The sequence below is a fragment of the Polypterus senegalus genome, chromosome 7 (assembly GCF_016835505.1).
Source record: "Polypterus senegalus isolate Bchr_013 chromosome 7, ASM1683550v1, whole genome shotgun sequence".
NCBI lineage: Eukaryota > Metazoa > Chordata > Cladistia > Polypteriformes > Polypteridae > Polypterus > Polypterus senegalus.
Window position 1 is genome coordinate 159,965,892 of NC_053160.1, and position 15,311 is coordinate 159,981,202.

Here is a 15,311-nt window from a genome sequence, read left to right on the forward strand (position 1 = left end):
ACCATATGCAAATTGAAACTTCACTGTTTCACTCATGAGTAGTAATTTGGACGACACTTTAAAATTATTTTTCTCCACATTGCCTTTCACTTTTTAAACTGTTGCTAGTTCAGGGGTTTACCCTGTTAAGGCCAGATACAGACTTCCTGCTCATTATTAACAGGAACACATAGCGCTGGCCATGTAAGAAAACACTTGACCACTAATCACTAATTCCCATTTCTTATAGAACTGTGATATGGCTCACCAAACACACACATTTATTTAAATTTAAATATTTATTTTCACTTTAAAAGGACTCTAAAAATAACTTTGGCGTTCTATATCATTTAAATTACTGTACGTCTCTCACAATTTAACGGTTACCCAGCTACGGGCAACTTTGCCTACTTTGTTGGCAAACTATACATTTTTCAAATTATCCTTGGAAAAAAACCCAGCTTTTTTCATGTAATCATTTCTTCAGCCTTTGGCAAGCACAAATATAAAGATTTAATGAAAAAAAAAAAGATTAAAACATTAATTATGTGCATTTGAACAATTTTGAATATACAACCAGCAGAAAGCTGTTGGAGTTGATAAAAGGATTCTCCATGGCCTGATTACATTCTGCTGGAGACTCCAGCTTGTGGTTGGCAGAATTACTGTACCTCTTTCATTTCAAGTTACATATGCTTGAGAACATAAATTATTTCACATTCCCTCTAAGCAGACTTAGTCAAAGTGGAAAACGAGGCTAAAGAAAAGCTTGAATGAAGAAGAAGGCAGACTGGGGCGTGTATCACACATGTGTGGAAGAAAATACAGGCCACAATATCAATTAACAAAAGATCTTCTTTTACATCGATGTGATCCAGAACTCTGGAGTCTTGAATGAATTTGATTAAATTACTTCATGCCTTCTAAAGACATCAAAATTTACATTCCCCCATCTCAATTACGCAATATAATGTGTTGTGCTAAAGCAACATGTCCTGTTTTCAGTTTTTAAGACAATGCGTGAAGAAGAAAAAAAACATGGAATGGACAATGGTGAGTAACATTTGCTACCTTTTTAAGAATAAATATCAGTGTGGTGCTGTGGTGTCACCTGTGGCATGGCTGCACTCAGATCCCAAGCCAGGTGGTTTGCTCTGTGGTGGGTGCAGCAATGCACTGTAATCAGCACATGCTCCCAACCTGTCTCTCTCCTCATCAGTTGCATTAAAACTTTAAAGTCTACTAAAGATAACAGCAGGATTTATGCCCATCCTCTTCTTAAGATCCTAAACAAAATTCATTTTGCAGAAACTGCAAAATCTGGCTTACACAAATATATAATATAGAAGCAATATATAAAAAATCTTTCACACATGCAATGATTGATTTTCCTGTGGGGAGATCTCATTATTGTTTGCTCAGGATTTAAATATGTTCTCTCTAAAGCCTTTTGCAATCTTTTTAGGGAAAGTTCTACTCACAGCATAACTACTTATAACTTGTCTGGAAAGCCTGCTTCATCATGGGGTGAACCTTGGACACAATTGAAGCTGTTGTGGAAATGAGGATGATAGCAAACTTAGAAGCCATCATGAAAAATCCCATCCATCCCCTCCAGGAGGTGCTCTCTTTGAGCACTTTTAGCCACAGGCTCATTCCACCATGGTGTGCTAAGAGGTGCCTCTTGGGGTCTTTCTTGCCCCCTGCTATCAGGAAATTCAATGCTTCCATCCAGTGTACTTGTTAAGTATATTTGAAGTTATTGATTGATTGATTGGCTGCATCATTTGTTCTGTAATTTGTTTATTTTTTTTTAATTTTTACTGCTGCTGTTTGCATGCGAATTTCCCCAATGGAATTAATAATTTTAACCCAATCTAATCTAATCTTAGTGAAACAGATCAAAAATAAGAAAATATGGTCTAATTACATAATAGAGAGCAGTTTCTGAAACATAAGGAAGTAACAATAGCATGGCATGGCTTATGAGCTGTCATCAGTTAAAAAGTGCATAGTGACTGTTAGTGAAGAACATTACTATGTGTACGTGTTGGATTCTGTTGTTTTTACATTTTGACGCACTGAAGTTAGTGCATGGATTATCATAACCAAGTATACTAATAAGGTACCCATGACTCAGTTATTTCAGTAGATGAGATCAGTGCACAATTCAAGAGATGAAAACTTCCTAGAGGCTTATGGTGCAAGTTTGTGTTGTCAAAGAATAGTTATACAATCAACCCTTGACATACGACCGGCCTGACATGCGAACAACTTGATTTACGACCAAAATTTTTGTTTTGATTTACGACCAACATCTTGTGTTACGACCCGAATGCGATCACATGTATCCGCTTGTGCGATTGTAAAAACAGCCGAGAGCATTCGTAAGCGTCAGTCGGAGCCCAGACACATGTGTTTGTGGACGCAATTTCGGTCAGTGCAGTGATTTATTTATATATATAATTCACTAAGACCATGGCAAGCACGACACATAATTGATAAGGAAGGAAGAGAAGGTAACGAAGGTAAAGAAAGTGATTGTTAAGGGATGTTAGCTAGCGGGCTGGCGTGGCACATGATGATGTCATCAGGCTGAGTCAGCACCGGCTTGCTTTGGAGTGTATTATTACAGCAGTTCACAACATGGCCAGCTTTGAACTGTGTGCTCGACAACTGTCATTATTAACTTGAGAAACAGCGATCACAACTGAAACAAAGAAGGAAATTGTGCGGAAATATGAGAGTGGTGTTCGTGACCAATCTCACTAATATGTACAGCATGCCGAAATCCACCATCTCGACAATTTTACAAAGAAAAGATTTGCATAAGGAGGCTCCTTCTAAACAATAACCACCTTCCGTTTCATTCTCTTCCTCCTTCCTTCCTGCAGCCCAAAGATGTCAAATTAAATAGTGAGTACAGTATGAAATTGTTGTTTCTGGCAGGCTAGGCACTTTTTATAACTTTTTGGTTAGTACATTAGAAAAATTATTGGTGTTTTGGTAAATTATACGCATTATACAACCCTTTTTTATTATGAAAAGGTTAAGTAAGTGTTGCTGTGCGAGGTTCGGAGCGCATTATGGGTATTTCCATTATTTCTTATGGGAAAAATAGTCTTGACTTACAACCAACTTGAGTTACAACCAGCCCTCGTGAACGAATTGAGTTCGTAAGTCAAGGGTCCACTGTAAACACTGATCTATTAAATAGCCGAGAGCAAATGCACTTTGGAACAGATGATCCATCTGAAGCTAAGCTTGTTCGGGCCCAGCCATTACTTGGATGGGAGATCATCTAGGAAAAGCTTGGGTTGCTGCTGGAAGACGTGCTGGAGAGGCCAACAGGGTGCACTTAGCCTGTGGTTTGTGTGTGGATCCCAATGCTCCACTCTGCAGTAAAGGAGACACAGTGCTGTAAAAAGTGACACCTGCATATCTGATGAGACGTAAAACTGAGGTCCTGACTCTTTACGTTCATAAAAGATGAATCATCGACTGTTTAATTGGCTAACTGTTTCTCTCTCCACTTCACCACCTAATAGCTAACGTGTGGTGAGCGAACAGGAACAAAAATGGCTGCTGTCTCATCATTCAGTTGGATGCTGCACATTGGTGGTTGTTGAAATGGCTCTCTACTCACTATGTAAACACTTTGAGAAGCTAGAAAAGCACTGTATAAATGTAAAGAATTATTATATTTGAATAATTACTTAATTGAAAAAAGATAACACTTATATAGACATGTTCCCTACTTCCAGAAATCATACAAAAAATATTATAAAGGTTCTTTGCCTAAGTACATGGAGGTATGTGACAAGCTTGGCAAATGATCAGAATTGAGAAGGAGTTAATGGCAGATCTGTATGCCAAATAGAGAGTAACATTGTCATACGCGGTTTTTGACCTGTCTGTCTGAAACTCCACTTTAATCATCAAACTAAAAATCTATTTTTTCAGCCCCTAATCAAAACTAACCAACCAGTTTACAGACTCATTTGTTCCACCAGTTTTTTGACTTTTTAATTAAAGGATGAAATTTGCTCATCAAGAGATAACCAACTGATCAAGAAGATGCAATTAAATTCTGCTGAATGATTTTTTTGTTTCACTTTTATAATTTCTGACTGACCAATGTTTAATGTTTGATGAATACTTTCTTTTTGTTTTAAAGGTACAAAGAGCATGGAAATCTTTCCTTTATGAAGATCAAAATTGTGCTTGTGAATTGATGGACTCTCGTTTATCTTTGGTCCAGTGTCTGTCTTTGCTTTTCTTTTGAATTTTAAATGTGATCCAAAAGGATTTCATTACTATATTCTTCAAAGAAAACCCTATTTATTTATTTTTTGTATTCAATATACAAAGAGGTAAACTAAAAAGTGAAGGCAATGTGAAAATTATGCGGTAACCAAGCTGATGCAATACAACACATTTGTGATGGCTTATGGTTCGTCTGAACATGCACAGCATAGCACTTTGCCGTTAGTCTAGTTAAAGCTAAGGTCAAATGAAAATGAAAGTTCATCTGCTGGATTGCATCATTGTTAAACAGTGTTCTGTAGTGAGATGTCTTTGTGCTGAGGGAGTGAAACCTGCTAAAATTCACCACAGGATGTTTGGCTCAGTACAGAAGTGAAAACAGCATGACTCAATGAAACGTTTACGAGTGGGTGGAAAGATTTAAAGTGGAAAGAACAAGTGGAACTGATGAAGCTTGATCTGGTCGACCATCAACACTGCACACAAGGTGAATACCTTGATCAGAAAAGATGGATTATGTTGGCTGCTGTAGCTTCACATTTGGATATCAGCTATGGATCTGCACACATCATATTGCATGATGACTTGGGGTACCGTAAAGTTTGTGAAAAATGAGTACCTAAAAAGCTTACTGATCTGCACAAGCCAACATCCTTCAGTGAACTGCAGAAGGTTTCACTCCCTCTTCCCAAAGAAATCTCAACAACAGTGCAGTTTCCCAGCAGAGGCATTAACTATAGAAGTGGCAAAGCCCTTGAGCTGGGTGTGCTACCCAAAAGCCATCACAAATGTGTTGCATTGCATCCACTTTTATCCATTGCAGTTACAACGTAATATTACAAATTGTCCTTACTTTTTGAGTTTTCCTTGTATAATAAAAATAGTATATTTCATATTTAAGATATACCAAAATCTTAATCTCTAGACAAAATATTGAGCTTACCTTCTTTTCTACTTTGCAAAAGTTCCTTTTTTTAATAGAATGCCTCAACAAAGGCATTTTCACAGTTAGTTCACTTGGAGCATTTTTTTAAAACTCTGAAGCGAGTGTCCTCATAGTGCAATTTGTTTTGGTAGATGTGAACAAAACAATCACACTGTAGTGTGGACCATAACAGCCGTAAGAAGACCTGACAAGAAAAGGTGATCTCAGGGCATTGGCAAGTAAACCTTGGAGTGTTTTGTGTAACTAACTCTCTAACTACAGGAAATACTGTGAATTATGGGAACCATTTCTACCAGTAGTTAGGCAATTTCTGCATAAAAATAAATATACATATTGCATACAAGATATCAATAAACAACTCACAAAAGTAACCGTCAATCAGACAAACCCTAGCACCTGATTCATCCTTAGTGTTTTTTTTTCTCCCTTACGATCAGATTGGATAGCAGATGACCATGTTAAAAAAAGGTGTGGATTCACTTCTGCTTGGATAAATCAAACCAATCACATACAGAATTGGTGAGAAACAAATACCTTTACAACTTACGATTAGATGCCCAATCTTACATTGCAAGGATGACATGAACAGGTGGGGCTCCCGCCTAAAGCGATCACATTTCTTAATGCAGACACTGGAGGACGCTTTACGTTGATACTATATACTGTAGTACATTTGATTTAGACATTCCCATTAACAATTACTTAGAGACCTAAAGAACTCAAGCATGTGATTTGAAATAAGCTAAACAGAGCCAATGTTCAGACTATTGGAGAGTAAATAAGCAACATTTTCCTGATATGTCTGCTGTCTAAATGAAACTGAGGCACACCAGTGTACACCCTCAGCAGAGCTTGCCGTAGTGTCACCTAGATGAAATGTGTTAGGCATCATTAGGCAGGCACAATATGCTAACTAGAGTCTAACAGACTTCAAGGCAAAGGAGTTGCAAAACAACTAAAAAACAACATTTTTATCTTGTTGTTTTCTTATTTTAGTAAAATTGGCTGTTACAGGCCTGCTGTTACTACCTCTTTGCAGCCAAAAAGCAGGCCATGCACACCTCAGGCAGCCCAGCCATAAACTTAAACGGCAGGAGTACAGCCTGTACTGGCCTAAAATGTGGTATAGGCTTTTAAAATTTAAATATTAAAATTAAATATACATATTAATATTGTCTATAAAATAAAGATAGAAATACTATATAAAATTTTTGTAACAAAACAATTTTCCTTTACTATTTACAGATTATTACCAGGCTTCAAAAAAAGTCCACAGAAGGAAACAAAGGCAGGAGTTGAAAAAGCAACAAAATGTTTTGACTAAAAAGTCAAACCTTTTCAGCAAAAGAGGTTAATAAGGTAAAAAAGATATCACTTTAAAGTGTTTATAAACTTTCTCCTGTGAAATTGGTACTAACTTTAAATATGAGAGGGACGCTTTATGTTCTTTTATGTATAACTGAGGGGCGTTTGCCATGCATAGGTTTGTTGAAAGCTTTTAAAATAATTTTTTAGGTACTTTAAGTTGTAGTTTAAGGATTTTGACATTTTATTGTATTGTGTAAGAGAAAAGCAAAAAAAAAAGAATATTTATTTTCTATAAATGTAATAATTTTGGGTAAAGTTCACATTCATAAATCAAAGCAGATCAAGGCATCTTTGGGGTGACATTCAAGTATAGTATTATTTAAAGGTATATAAAAGGTCTGAAAAATGGGAAAATAAAGAAAACCATTCAATCACATCATCTGGGTACATAAATATTTGTTATCTATAAATATAATTTATATAAGTTCTCTAATTTTGTACTGGTACTTGTTTGTTTGCATATATTTTTGTAAAGCTTTCTGAGATTTTTTGTAATTAATAAGAAACAATAATATTATAGCCATCAGTATTATTCATAAAAATATCCTAATTCAAACATCCAATGTCAAGCCAAAACCAATCACCACAACAGAAAAAACATCTAGTGAAGAATTATGGAATAACAATTAATAAATCAGTTGTGCTACATCAAAAATTGTTACCAGCACACTAAGGATACGCTTTCAAGACTCAGTTGGTTTAATTTAAATGAGGGTCTCCCTGACCTTTGGGTTTCACAGGCATATTTGGGGACTCATGCCCAGTTACAGAATGAATTAACAGCGGGTGTCTGACATCCTTTCACACACCTGAGCCCTCACCTCTCCTTACAGGGTTATAACCCGCTGGTAGAATCTTGTCTGTCTGCTCTGTAATGGAAAATAAGAGATCACCTGGGCCACCCTGGAGGAACTCTTAATGAATTCTTAGCAGTCAAATATTTTCCTCTCACAGAAGCTTTTTAGATGATTCTCTTCTCTTCCTCCACAATTGTCTGTCTCTACTCTGGCTTGTTGAACAGGTCTCCAATTGTCAGTGTGAATTTATTCTATCCATTGTGACACTAGGGGTCGCTGTCGCTCCTCCAACCCCGCAGACAAACGTGCAGAACACCAAGTAAAAGTGCTAGAAATAATTTTAATTTCTTTTCCTTTTGATATTGTGCCACAGTAGCCACCATACACGCCACAATAATCAGTGATCCAATACAAATAACAATAAATAAATCCTCCTCTCCTCCCAGCAGCTCCGTCACTCTACCTCCCAACTCCAGCTCCGCTTGCTGGTTTCCCATAGTCCTTTAAATAGTCCATGACCCGGAAGTGCTCCTATCCTTCAGTCCATGTGATTCACTATCACGTCTGGGTCAGTTTTATATTTTTCTTCAGCCCGGAAATACTTCTGTTCTTCCATCCCCGTGACATGGGAATACTTCCGGGCTATAGGGAAAATGGAAATCCCTGTGTCACCCTACAGCGTCACCTGATGGCACCCATGGCACCCAGCAGGGCTGCAAAGTTGAACTCCATCTCCCATGATTCCCTGCAGGACTCTAGGGCACCTCCATGCTGCAGGAAGGACTCCATCTAGCGGCCTGGATGTGTTGGCCGGGATAAGCTGCCGGCCATCTCTCATACCCTATTCCTTAATCGAATGCTAACTCAGAACAACTTCTATCTCTGGAAGGCTCCTACAGAAGAGAAAAGTGTAACCAGAGAGATCATGAAATAAACAGAAATGCTTCATGTTTGTATAACTTCAAGAAGTTAAAATGACTTTTTCAGATAGAGTGCTCTAGGAGTGTGGCAGAAACCAAAATCTAAAGACCTTTTCGGCAAATGAAACTTAAATATATTTTTAGTAATTAAATATAAAATGTGTGTTTGAAGCAATAAGTAATAAATTCAACAATAAATTCAAATCACATATTCTGAGACACTGGATTTGCCCTACTTTCTGTTACCGATATTCATTAATTTTAATAGAAAGCAAAAGTACATATCACCATTATACTCCTTCTCCTTTATTATAAAATGCTTTCTACCTGTAGATCCCCTGGTGTAAAAAATGAGTAAGAAAGAACTACGCACATGGGATCCTAAAGCTTTAAATTCTAAACCCCGCAGAAAGATGATTGCTGAGTTTTATGTAAGCTTTTAAACCATATGCAACAAAAGTCTTGGTTATGCCAGTCTAATTTTAAAAGCTGTAGGAAGTGTATTTAAATAAATACAGTGTTTGAATTTTGATCACTATGGGAAATCTGAAAAAAAAAGCTGAAAAATGTTCCCTCAAAGCTTATCTGTATATTAATATTATTTCAAGGTCTCCTATCTGTTCGTCTGCTTGATGTTTACCCTCAGAGTGACACAAAACAAGCCTGGCTTGTACCCCTTGTGTGAGCTTTTCATCCAAGAGCAGAAACACTACTACTCATAAGTGTAGCTGATGAATTTCAATTACTGTATATTTTAAAGGGTCCATTTTTTGTATCAGGAGCACCTCCAAGTACACTTCTGAATCTTTCCCTTCATCTCCATTTTTAAAAACAAATTAGGACAACTAATTAGGCATTGAACATTAACAACACATTTAGAGATTATAATTCAAATTTATTTTCTGCCCACTCCCCTGTCCCTACAAGTTCTGTAAGTACTTTTTTGGATAGTTTTTTATCAACCTCAACTTTCAGAGGGGAATAATGATATGGTGGAGGCCCTGCTTTCAGAATTAGAGATGAAGAAGGCCCACAAGGACATAAGAGCTGGAAAAACATCAGGAACTGATGGCTTTCCACCCAGACTTTATTTAACCTTTTGGGATCAGCTTTCACCACATAATAAATTCTTCCATTGCACCTAAACCCCAGTACTGTATAAACACTGCTATAATTTCACTTCTGTTTAAAGACCCTCAGCACAGGTGCAGTTTAAAGGGTGGCAAGTGATGCACTATGTTACTAAAATAAATCTCCAATGAAGGGTTGTTTTTTATCCTCAAATATTTCTAAAACCATGACAAATACAAATATCTTAATAATCAATGAATAGAGTAATTTGACATCACCTACTCTTAAAATAGTAGTCTTAAGAGTGGTCACTTCAATTTGAATATTTTGTATTCAGTATTTTCCTTATTTTCACCTGTGATAGCTGTTCCTCAAGTAGATATTTAAATGACTGCAAAGCTGTGTGCATGTGCCTGCATGCCTGCATTCTGAAAGTGTTACTTACCCAAGCAATGGTGCAGCAATCTGAGAAAACCTATATTAAATTTCACACACACTAAAATATGTAATACACAAAAATGTCTCTTTGATGGAGTACATAAAAAATCAAAAGTGCTATAACTTTCCATCCATTTTCTAAAGCCACATATCCAGAGAGGGAAAGAGCTGAGGAGTAATCCAGCAAAGATATTGTGCAGGTTTTCAATGCTGTTAATGAAATTTGTGTCCTTTTTCATAATTTCAAAGTCTGAAATTAGTTTTTGTAATTTTATATTATGAAAAACGTATGTGATTTAGGAAATGATGGAAATATATAGTAGTATGGTGGAGACTTACCCTGCAGTGGGCTGGCGCCCTGCCCAGGTTTTGTTTCCAGCCTTGCACCCTGTGTTGGCTGGGATTGGCTCCAGCAGACCCTCGTGACCCTGTAGTTAGAATATAGCGGGTTGAATAATGGATGGATGGATGGTGGAAACTCTAAAAAACAATATTATATTTTATGGTTTGTCTGACATAGCCCAACCCTGGAGGCCTCAATATCATACGCCGGCCAAGACTCTCAGGTTTGCTCAAACTAAAGACATCAAAAAATAATACATACTTGTAAATTAATACACCCTGAAGTAAGCTGTTTTATTTTAAATGTATGTAGGTGTAGTATTTGAAAATATATTCTGCTGCTGATACTTCTACCCCAACTTCTCTGTCTGAATTTAATAAAGCCATTCCAAAGAATTCCTGAAAAGGTGTGTCTGTCTCCTTTTATCGAATTATTATAAGATCTGCTGTATACTAAGCACCCTGTGCTGTGCAAGCAGTTTTTACTCATTCAGCTAGTTAAAAGCACTACTGACCTTTTGCAGAAACACAGAAAAGTTTGCCTTTAGCTTACAATGTCTAAAATATGCTATTTGAGGAAACTTATATACATATGACCTTCTTAAATATATTCTCTTATATAATACAGATTTATCATCTTCAAATTATTTTAATATCTTCAAAGCTAAACAGAAATATAGCTAAACCATATTCCTAGCAATTGTCACTTTTATCCTGCTTAATCCAGATCAGGGTCATGGGTGGAGCTGAGCCATCTCAGCTAGTATGGGGTACAAGGCAGGAACAAACCCTGGACATGGCGCCAGTTCATCACAGGGCAAACACAAACACACACACATCCAAACACTAGGGACAGTTTAGCATTGCCAATCCACTTAACCTGCATGTCTTTGGCCAGTGGGAAGAAATAAGAGCAACTGGAGGAAACTGATGTAGACACAGGGAGAACATGCAAACTCCACGCATGGAGGACTCAGAATATGACCCCTAGTCTCCTTACTGTGAAGCAGCAGAACTACCACTATGCCACCATGCTGGGCCTATTCTTAATACTTTTACTAAAATAATGAAATCATATTCCCCAACACCAGAGAAAACCTACACAGACAAATAGGGAGTGTTCAAAGCCTTTGATGACCACTATGAATCTATCCAAACACACATACAGTATATATTGTGGCTACAACTAAACCACAAAGCCACAGGTTCAAATACAGAGTGTTTTTATTTTTTTCACTCTTATTTTCTCCATGTTTCTCCATGTTTAATTTGTTAATGAAATAAAGATAGCTAATTGCTGTCAATTAGAATGAAGTAATTTTTGTTTAGTCTGATGAACTGAGATTGCATGTTCAATTATGATCTTATTAAGTTGTACCTTTTTGATGCATCTGTGCCTCAGCCACTAAGTGACTTCAGTTTCAATGGTCTTTTCAAAAAGCAGCTTACTAATGATATGGTAAGGGACTGTAACATCCTGGCTGCAGTGCTTTGTTGCCAAACTCTTAGTTTCACAAAAGAAAATATACTTGTACAAATTTAGAGGTTATGAAAGAAAGTAGCACATTACTAAACCTTTGCTCTGTTTATAAATGTAAAAATCTTTAAATTAATGTACTGTATGAACTTATGAATTAGCATTGTGTGCAGAGAAAAAGAAAACTAAACTTAATTTTCCAGAGAAAATAAACATCTGGAGCTTAAGGTCAGCAACTCAAAATAATAAAAATTACAGATCACAGGTCTTTCATTAGATACACTGTCATATTAATCATCCCTGTCATATTAATCTGGTGATAAGAATGAGAACTTCTAAAAATTAAAAAATAGTTACTAGTAAAAAAAGAAAAACAACAACTATGTAACATTTCCATTCCTGAATCAATAATTTGGAACCTCTCTGTCAGAAGTGGCATAGTCGGTAGGATAGCACTAACCTTGTCAAAGATGATAGAATGCAAAACATTATCTCCTTCCTGACAAGCCAAAGACACCTATGACCATTCTGGACGTATGAGCCAGTTCAGCAGAAGCTACATTGAGATAATTAAAACAACCAAGCCCTACAGGGAGTTAATGTGACATCTGCAGCTTTAGCAGCCAAATAAACATACCTTATAAATATGTATTTTTCCTCCAGCCTGCGTATTATAACAAGGTATTAAAATAATACCAAATCATACCTAAATGTTTTCCAGAAAACAGTATAGATATAACGAGAAGAAGTGTCTAAATAATTCTCCTCATCCAAAATTATGGCAGCTGAATAAAAAGATAATCCAGATAGTAAATTTAAAATATACAAGTAAAGATGGACCCAGAATATTAAAAGCACAGATAAATACATTGCATATAACCATACTTCTCCAAATGAGCAAACCTATCTGAAATTGTGCCTTTCTTCATTCTCTTTTAACTCTGGGTTGTCATGTTAGTTATTATACACCCCCGCCCTTTACTTTATTCTAAGTTTTCTGAACCCTCCTGTTAACACTAGAATTACCAGAGCCTACGAAAAAACTCGTAAATCCAGCCAACTTTAAATCCATTTGCAACTCTCTGTCAGCATCTTTTGTCCTGTAAATGTGACGATTAAGACAAGCAGCAAGCAACCTGCTATTCCATCCCCCCACCGTCGCAGAACGTTCACAAAGTTCTCCCAGCTCATGACTTGTTTGATTATCTGGAACTGAACTGCTGGAGTTTTACATTGGAAATAATAGATTGTTATTTGAAACACATGCATTTCTTGTGTGTTCCGTTTCTACAATAATCTGTGTAAACACATTGTTAAAATAGAAAATGAAAGAGACAAATATATGGGACATTGGGTATAAATTCATGTTACTTGTTTCTATTCACTCAATCACGATCACGCTCTAAGACACCCACCCCCACCCCCGCTTCTCCTGATCTGACTCTAAGTAACAGTGCCAGCGTAAATTCACACTCGATCTGACGCTGTTCGTTTTCAAATAATATTGCATTAGTGCAATAATGTTTTCTGATTGGTACTATTCAGGTAATAAAATGATTTCTTCAAAATGTCACATATATTGTCTTTCTTTCAGGTGTGTAATAGAAACCACAGCATAGAGAGGAAGGACTGTCCTTGCGTGTGTGAGAACTGGTAACATTTGAATTAGATGATTGCATATAGCGCTAAACTGACCTGATAATGGGTCATAAAATGAAAAATTCCAAATATCATATACTATACCTACGTCTGTTTTTTTTTTCTTTTTTTACATCATAAACCATAAGGTGCATACTAATTCTGCGTGAGCAGGAACACTCAATAAAACTGAATAAAAAAAAATAAAGTGACGGTGAGATACAAAGAAGGCAGATTCACCTTTTGAAGCATTTGTGTGTCAGCTTTTATCCCTCCAGATCAGAGAATGTCTAGTTCCACTGCCTCAAAACACTACTCATCTACAGTTATTCCCAGTTTCAAATAAAAACTAACAGCGTCAGATCCCTAGGGTGGTAGTATGTATCGTGACTGAGAGAATAAAAGTGAAAAAGAAAAAGTAACTTTTACAAGCACAGTACTATAAATGTACACAGTGTGTTACAGACGCAAACCAAATGTATGTGTGTGCTGTATAATACTAAGAATAACAGCAGCTCACTACTGAAAACCGGGACTCTTGATTACAAGTCAGTAAATCTTACCACTACGCCACGGAAGCTGTTGCATCATCCTTGAACCTTTTGTGAAAGTGTTTATTTGATCTTTGGACTTCAGGGTTCGCACATTCTATAGTTTATGCCTACATTTTGTAACATTTATTACTAAAATATGAAAAAGTTTCTGTTTTAACAATGTGTTTACACAAATTACTGTAGAAATGGAACACACATGAAATGCATGTGTTCCAAATAACAATCTATTATTTCCACTGTAAAACTCCAGCAGTTCACTCCCAGATAATCAAACAAGGCATGTGCTGGGAGAACTTTGTGAACGCTCTGCGACAGTGGGGGGATGGAATAGCAGGCTGCTTGTCATAATCGTCACATTTACAGGACAAAAGATGCTGACGAAGAGGTGCGAACAGATATAAGGTGGGCCGGATTTACAAGTTTTCTCTTAGGCTCTGATAATTCTAGTGTTAAGGGCATTTTTGGGTCAAACTCCAGAAGCACTTCTGGGATTAGAAGATGTCCTCTCTGATGATAAGGACACCAATCTAGAGCTCCCTCTTGTGGCTGTTGTATTCCATATAACCCTGAGCAGTAAGTATCACAGAAAGAGCCAGATCCTCTCATAAGGTACAATGATGTCTGCTTGTTCTCTATTTCTTTCTATCTGTCTCACTAATAAGAAGCAGAAGTGTCTTCTCCCTGGAGGAAAAGGATTTAACTTCTGCCAATCTGTACTCTTCTCAACTTTTTAATGGGTCAAAGGAGACATCCCTTTTAATGGTATTTCTCAAAGTTTGTTTATACAGCACCTGTCAACCACTGAAGGTAAGATATACAGCCATATAACTGTCATTGTCTTATCACAGAGGAGTGCAGAAGTGCTTTTATTCCAGGAATGGTGATTCTTTCTCACTTTTGATAGGTCTCTATTCTGAAGGGAGAAAATCATCATTTTGGACAAGGGTTCAAACAAACAAATCAGCTGTAATCTGTCTGTGTGGACAGACTATGGCAATAAAAAGAACTCTTTTGGACAGTTTCAGAATCAAAGCTTTTAAGTAGAGCTGTCCATCACCGTGCACAACTGGCCAATCAATTGCCTGTGCGTAACATCATGAGGTCCAAAACCCCATGTGGCTTTTTAACATAAAGAATGGTCAGTCCAAGAGACCAAGGAAGGATTCAGTGGTAAAGAGTGAGAGTCTTTCTTTCATCGTAGAGATTCCATTAAATTGGATGTCAAAGATGCTGTCCGTGTATCACCACAACTGCTGAACTGAAACAAACTGCCTAGGACAACACATTTTTTGACATTGATTTTTCCTTTGCTGCATATCTTCAGCAATAGTTCTGACTGCTTTTCAATTTATGACTATAAATCCTGATGTTACTTTGTATTTGTCAGTAAGTCAGTCAGTCTGCCATTGTCCAACCTGCTATGTCCAAACACAGGGTCATGGGGGTCTGCTGGAGCCAATCCCAGCCAACACAGGGCACAAGGCAGAAACAAATCCCTGGGCAGGGTGCCAGCCC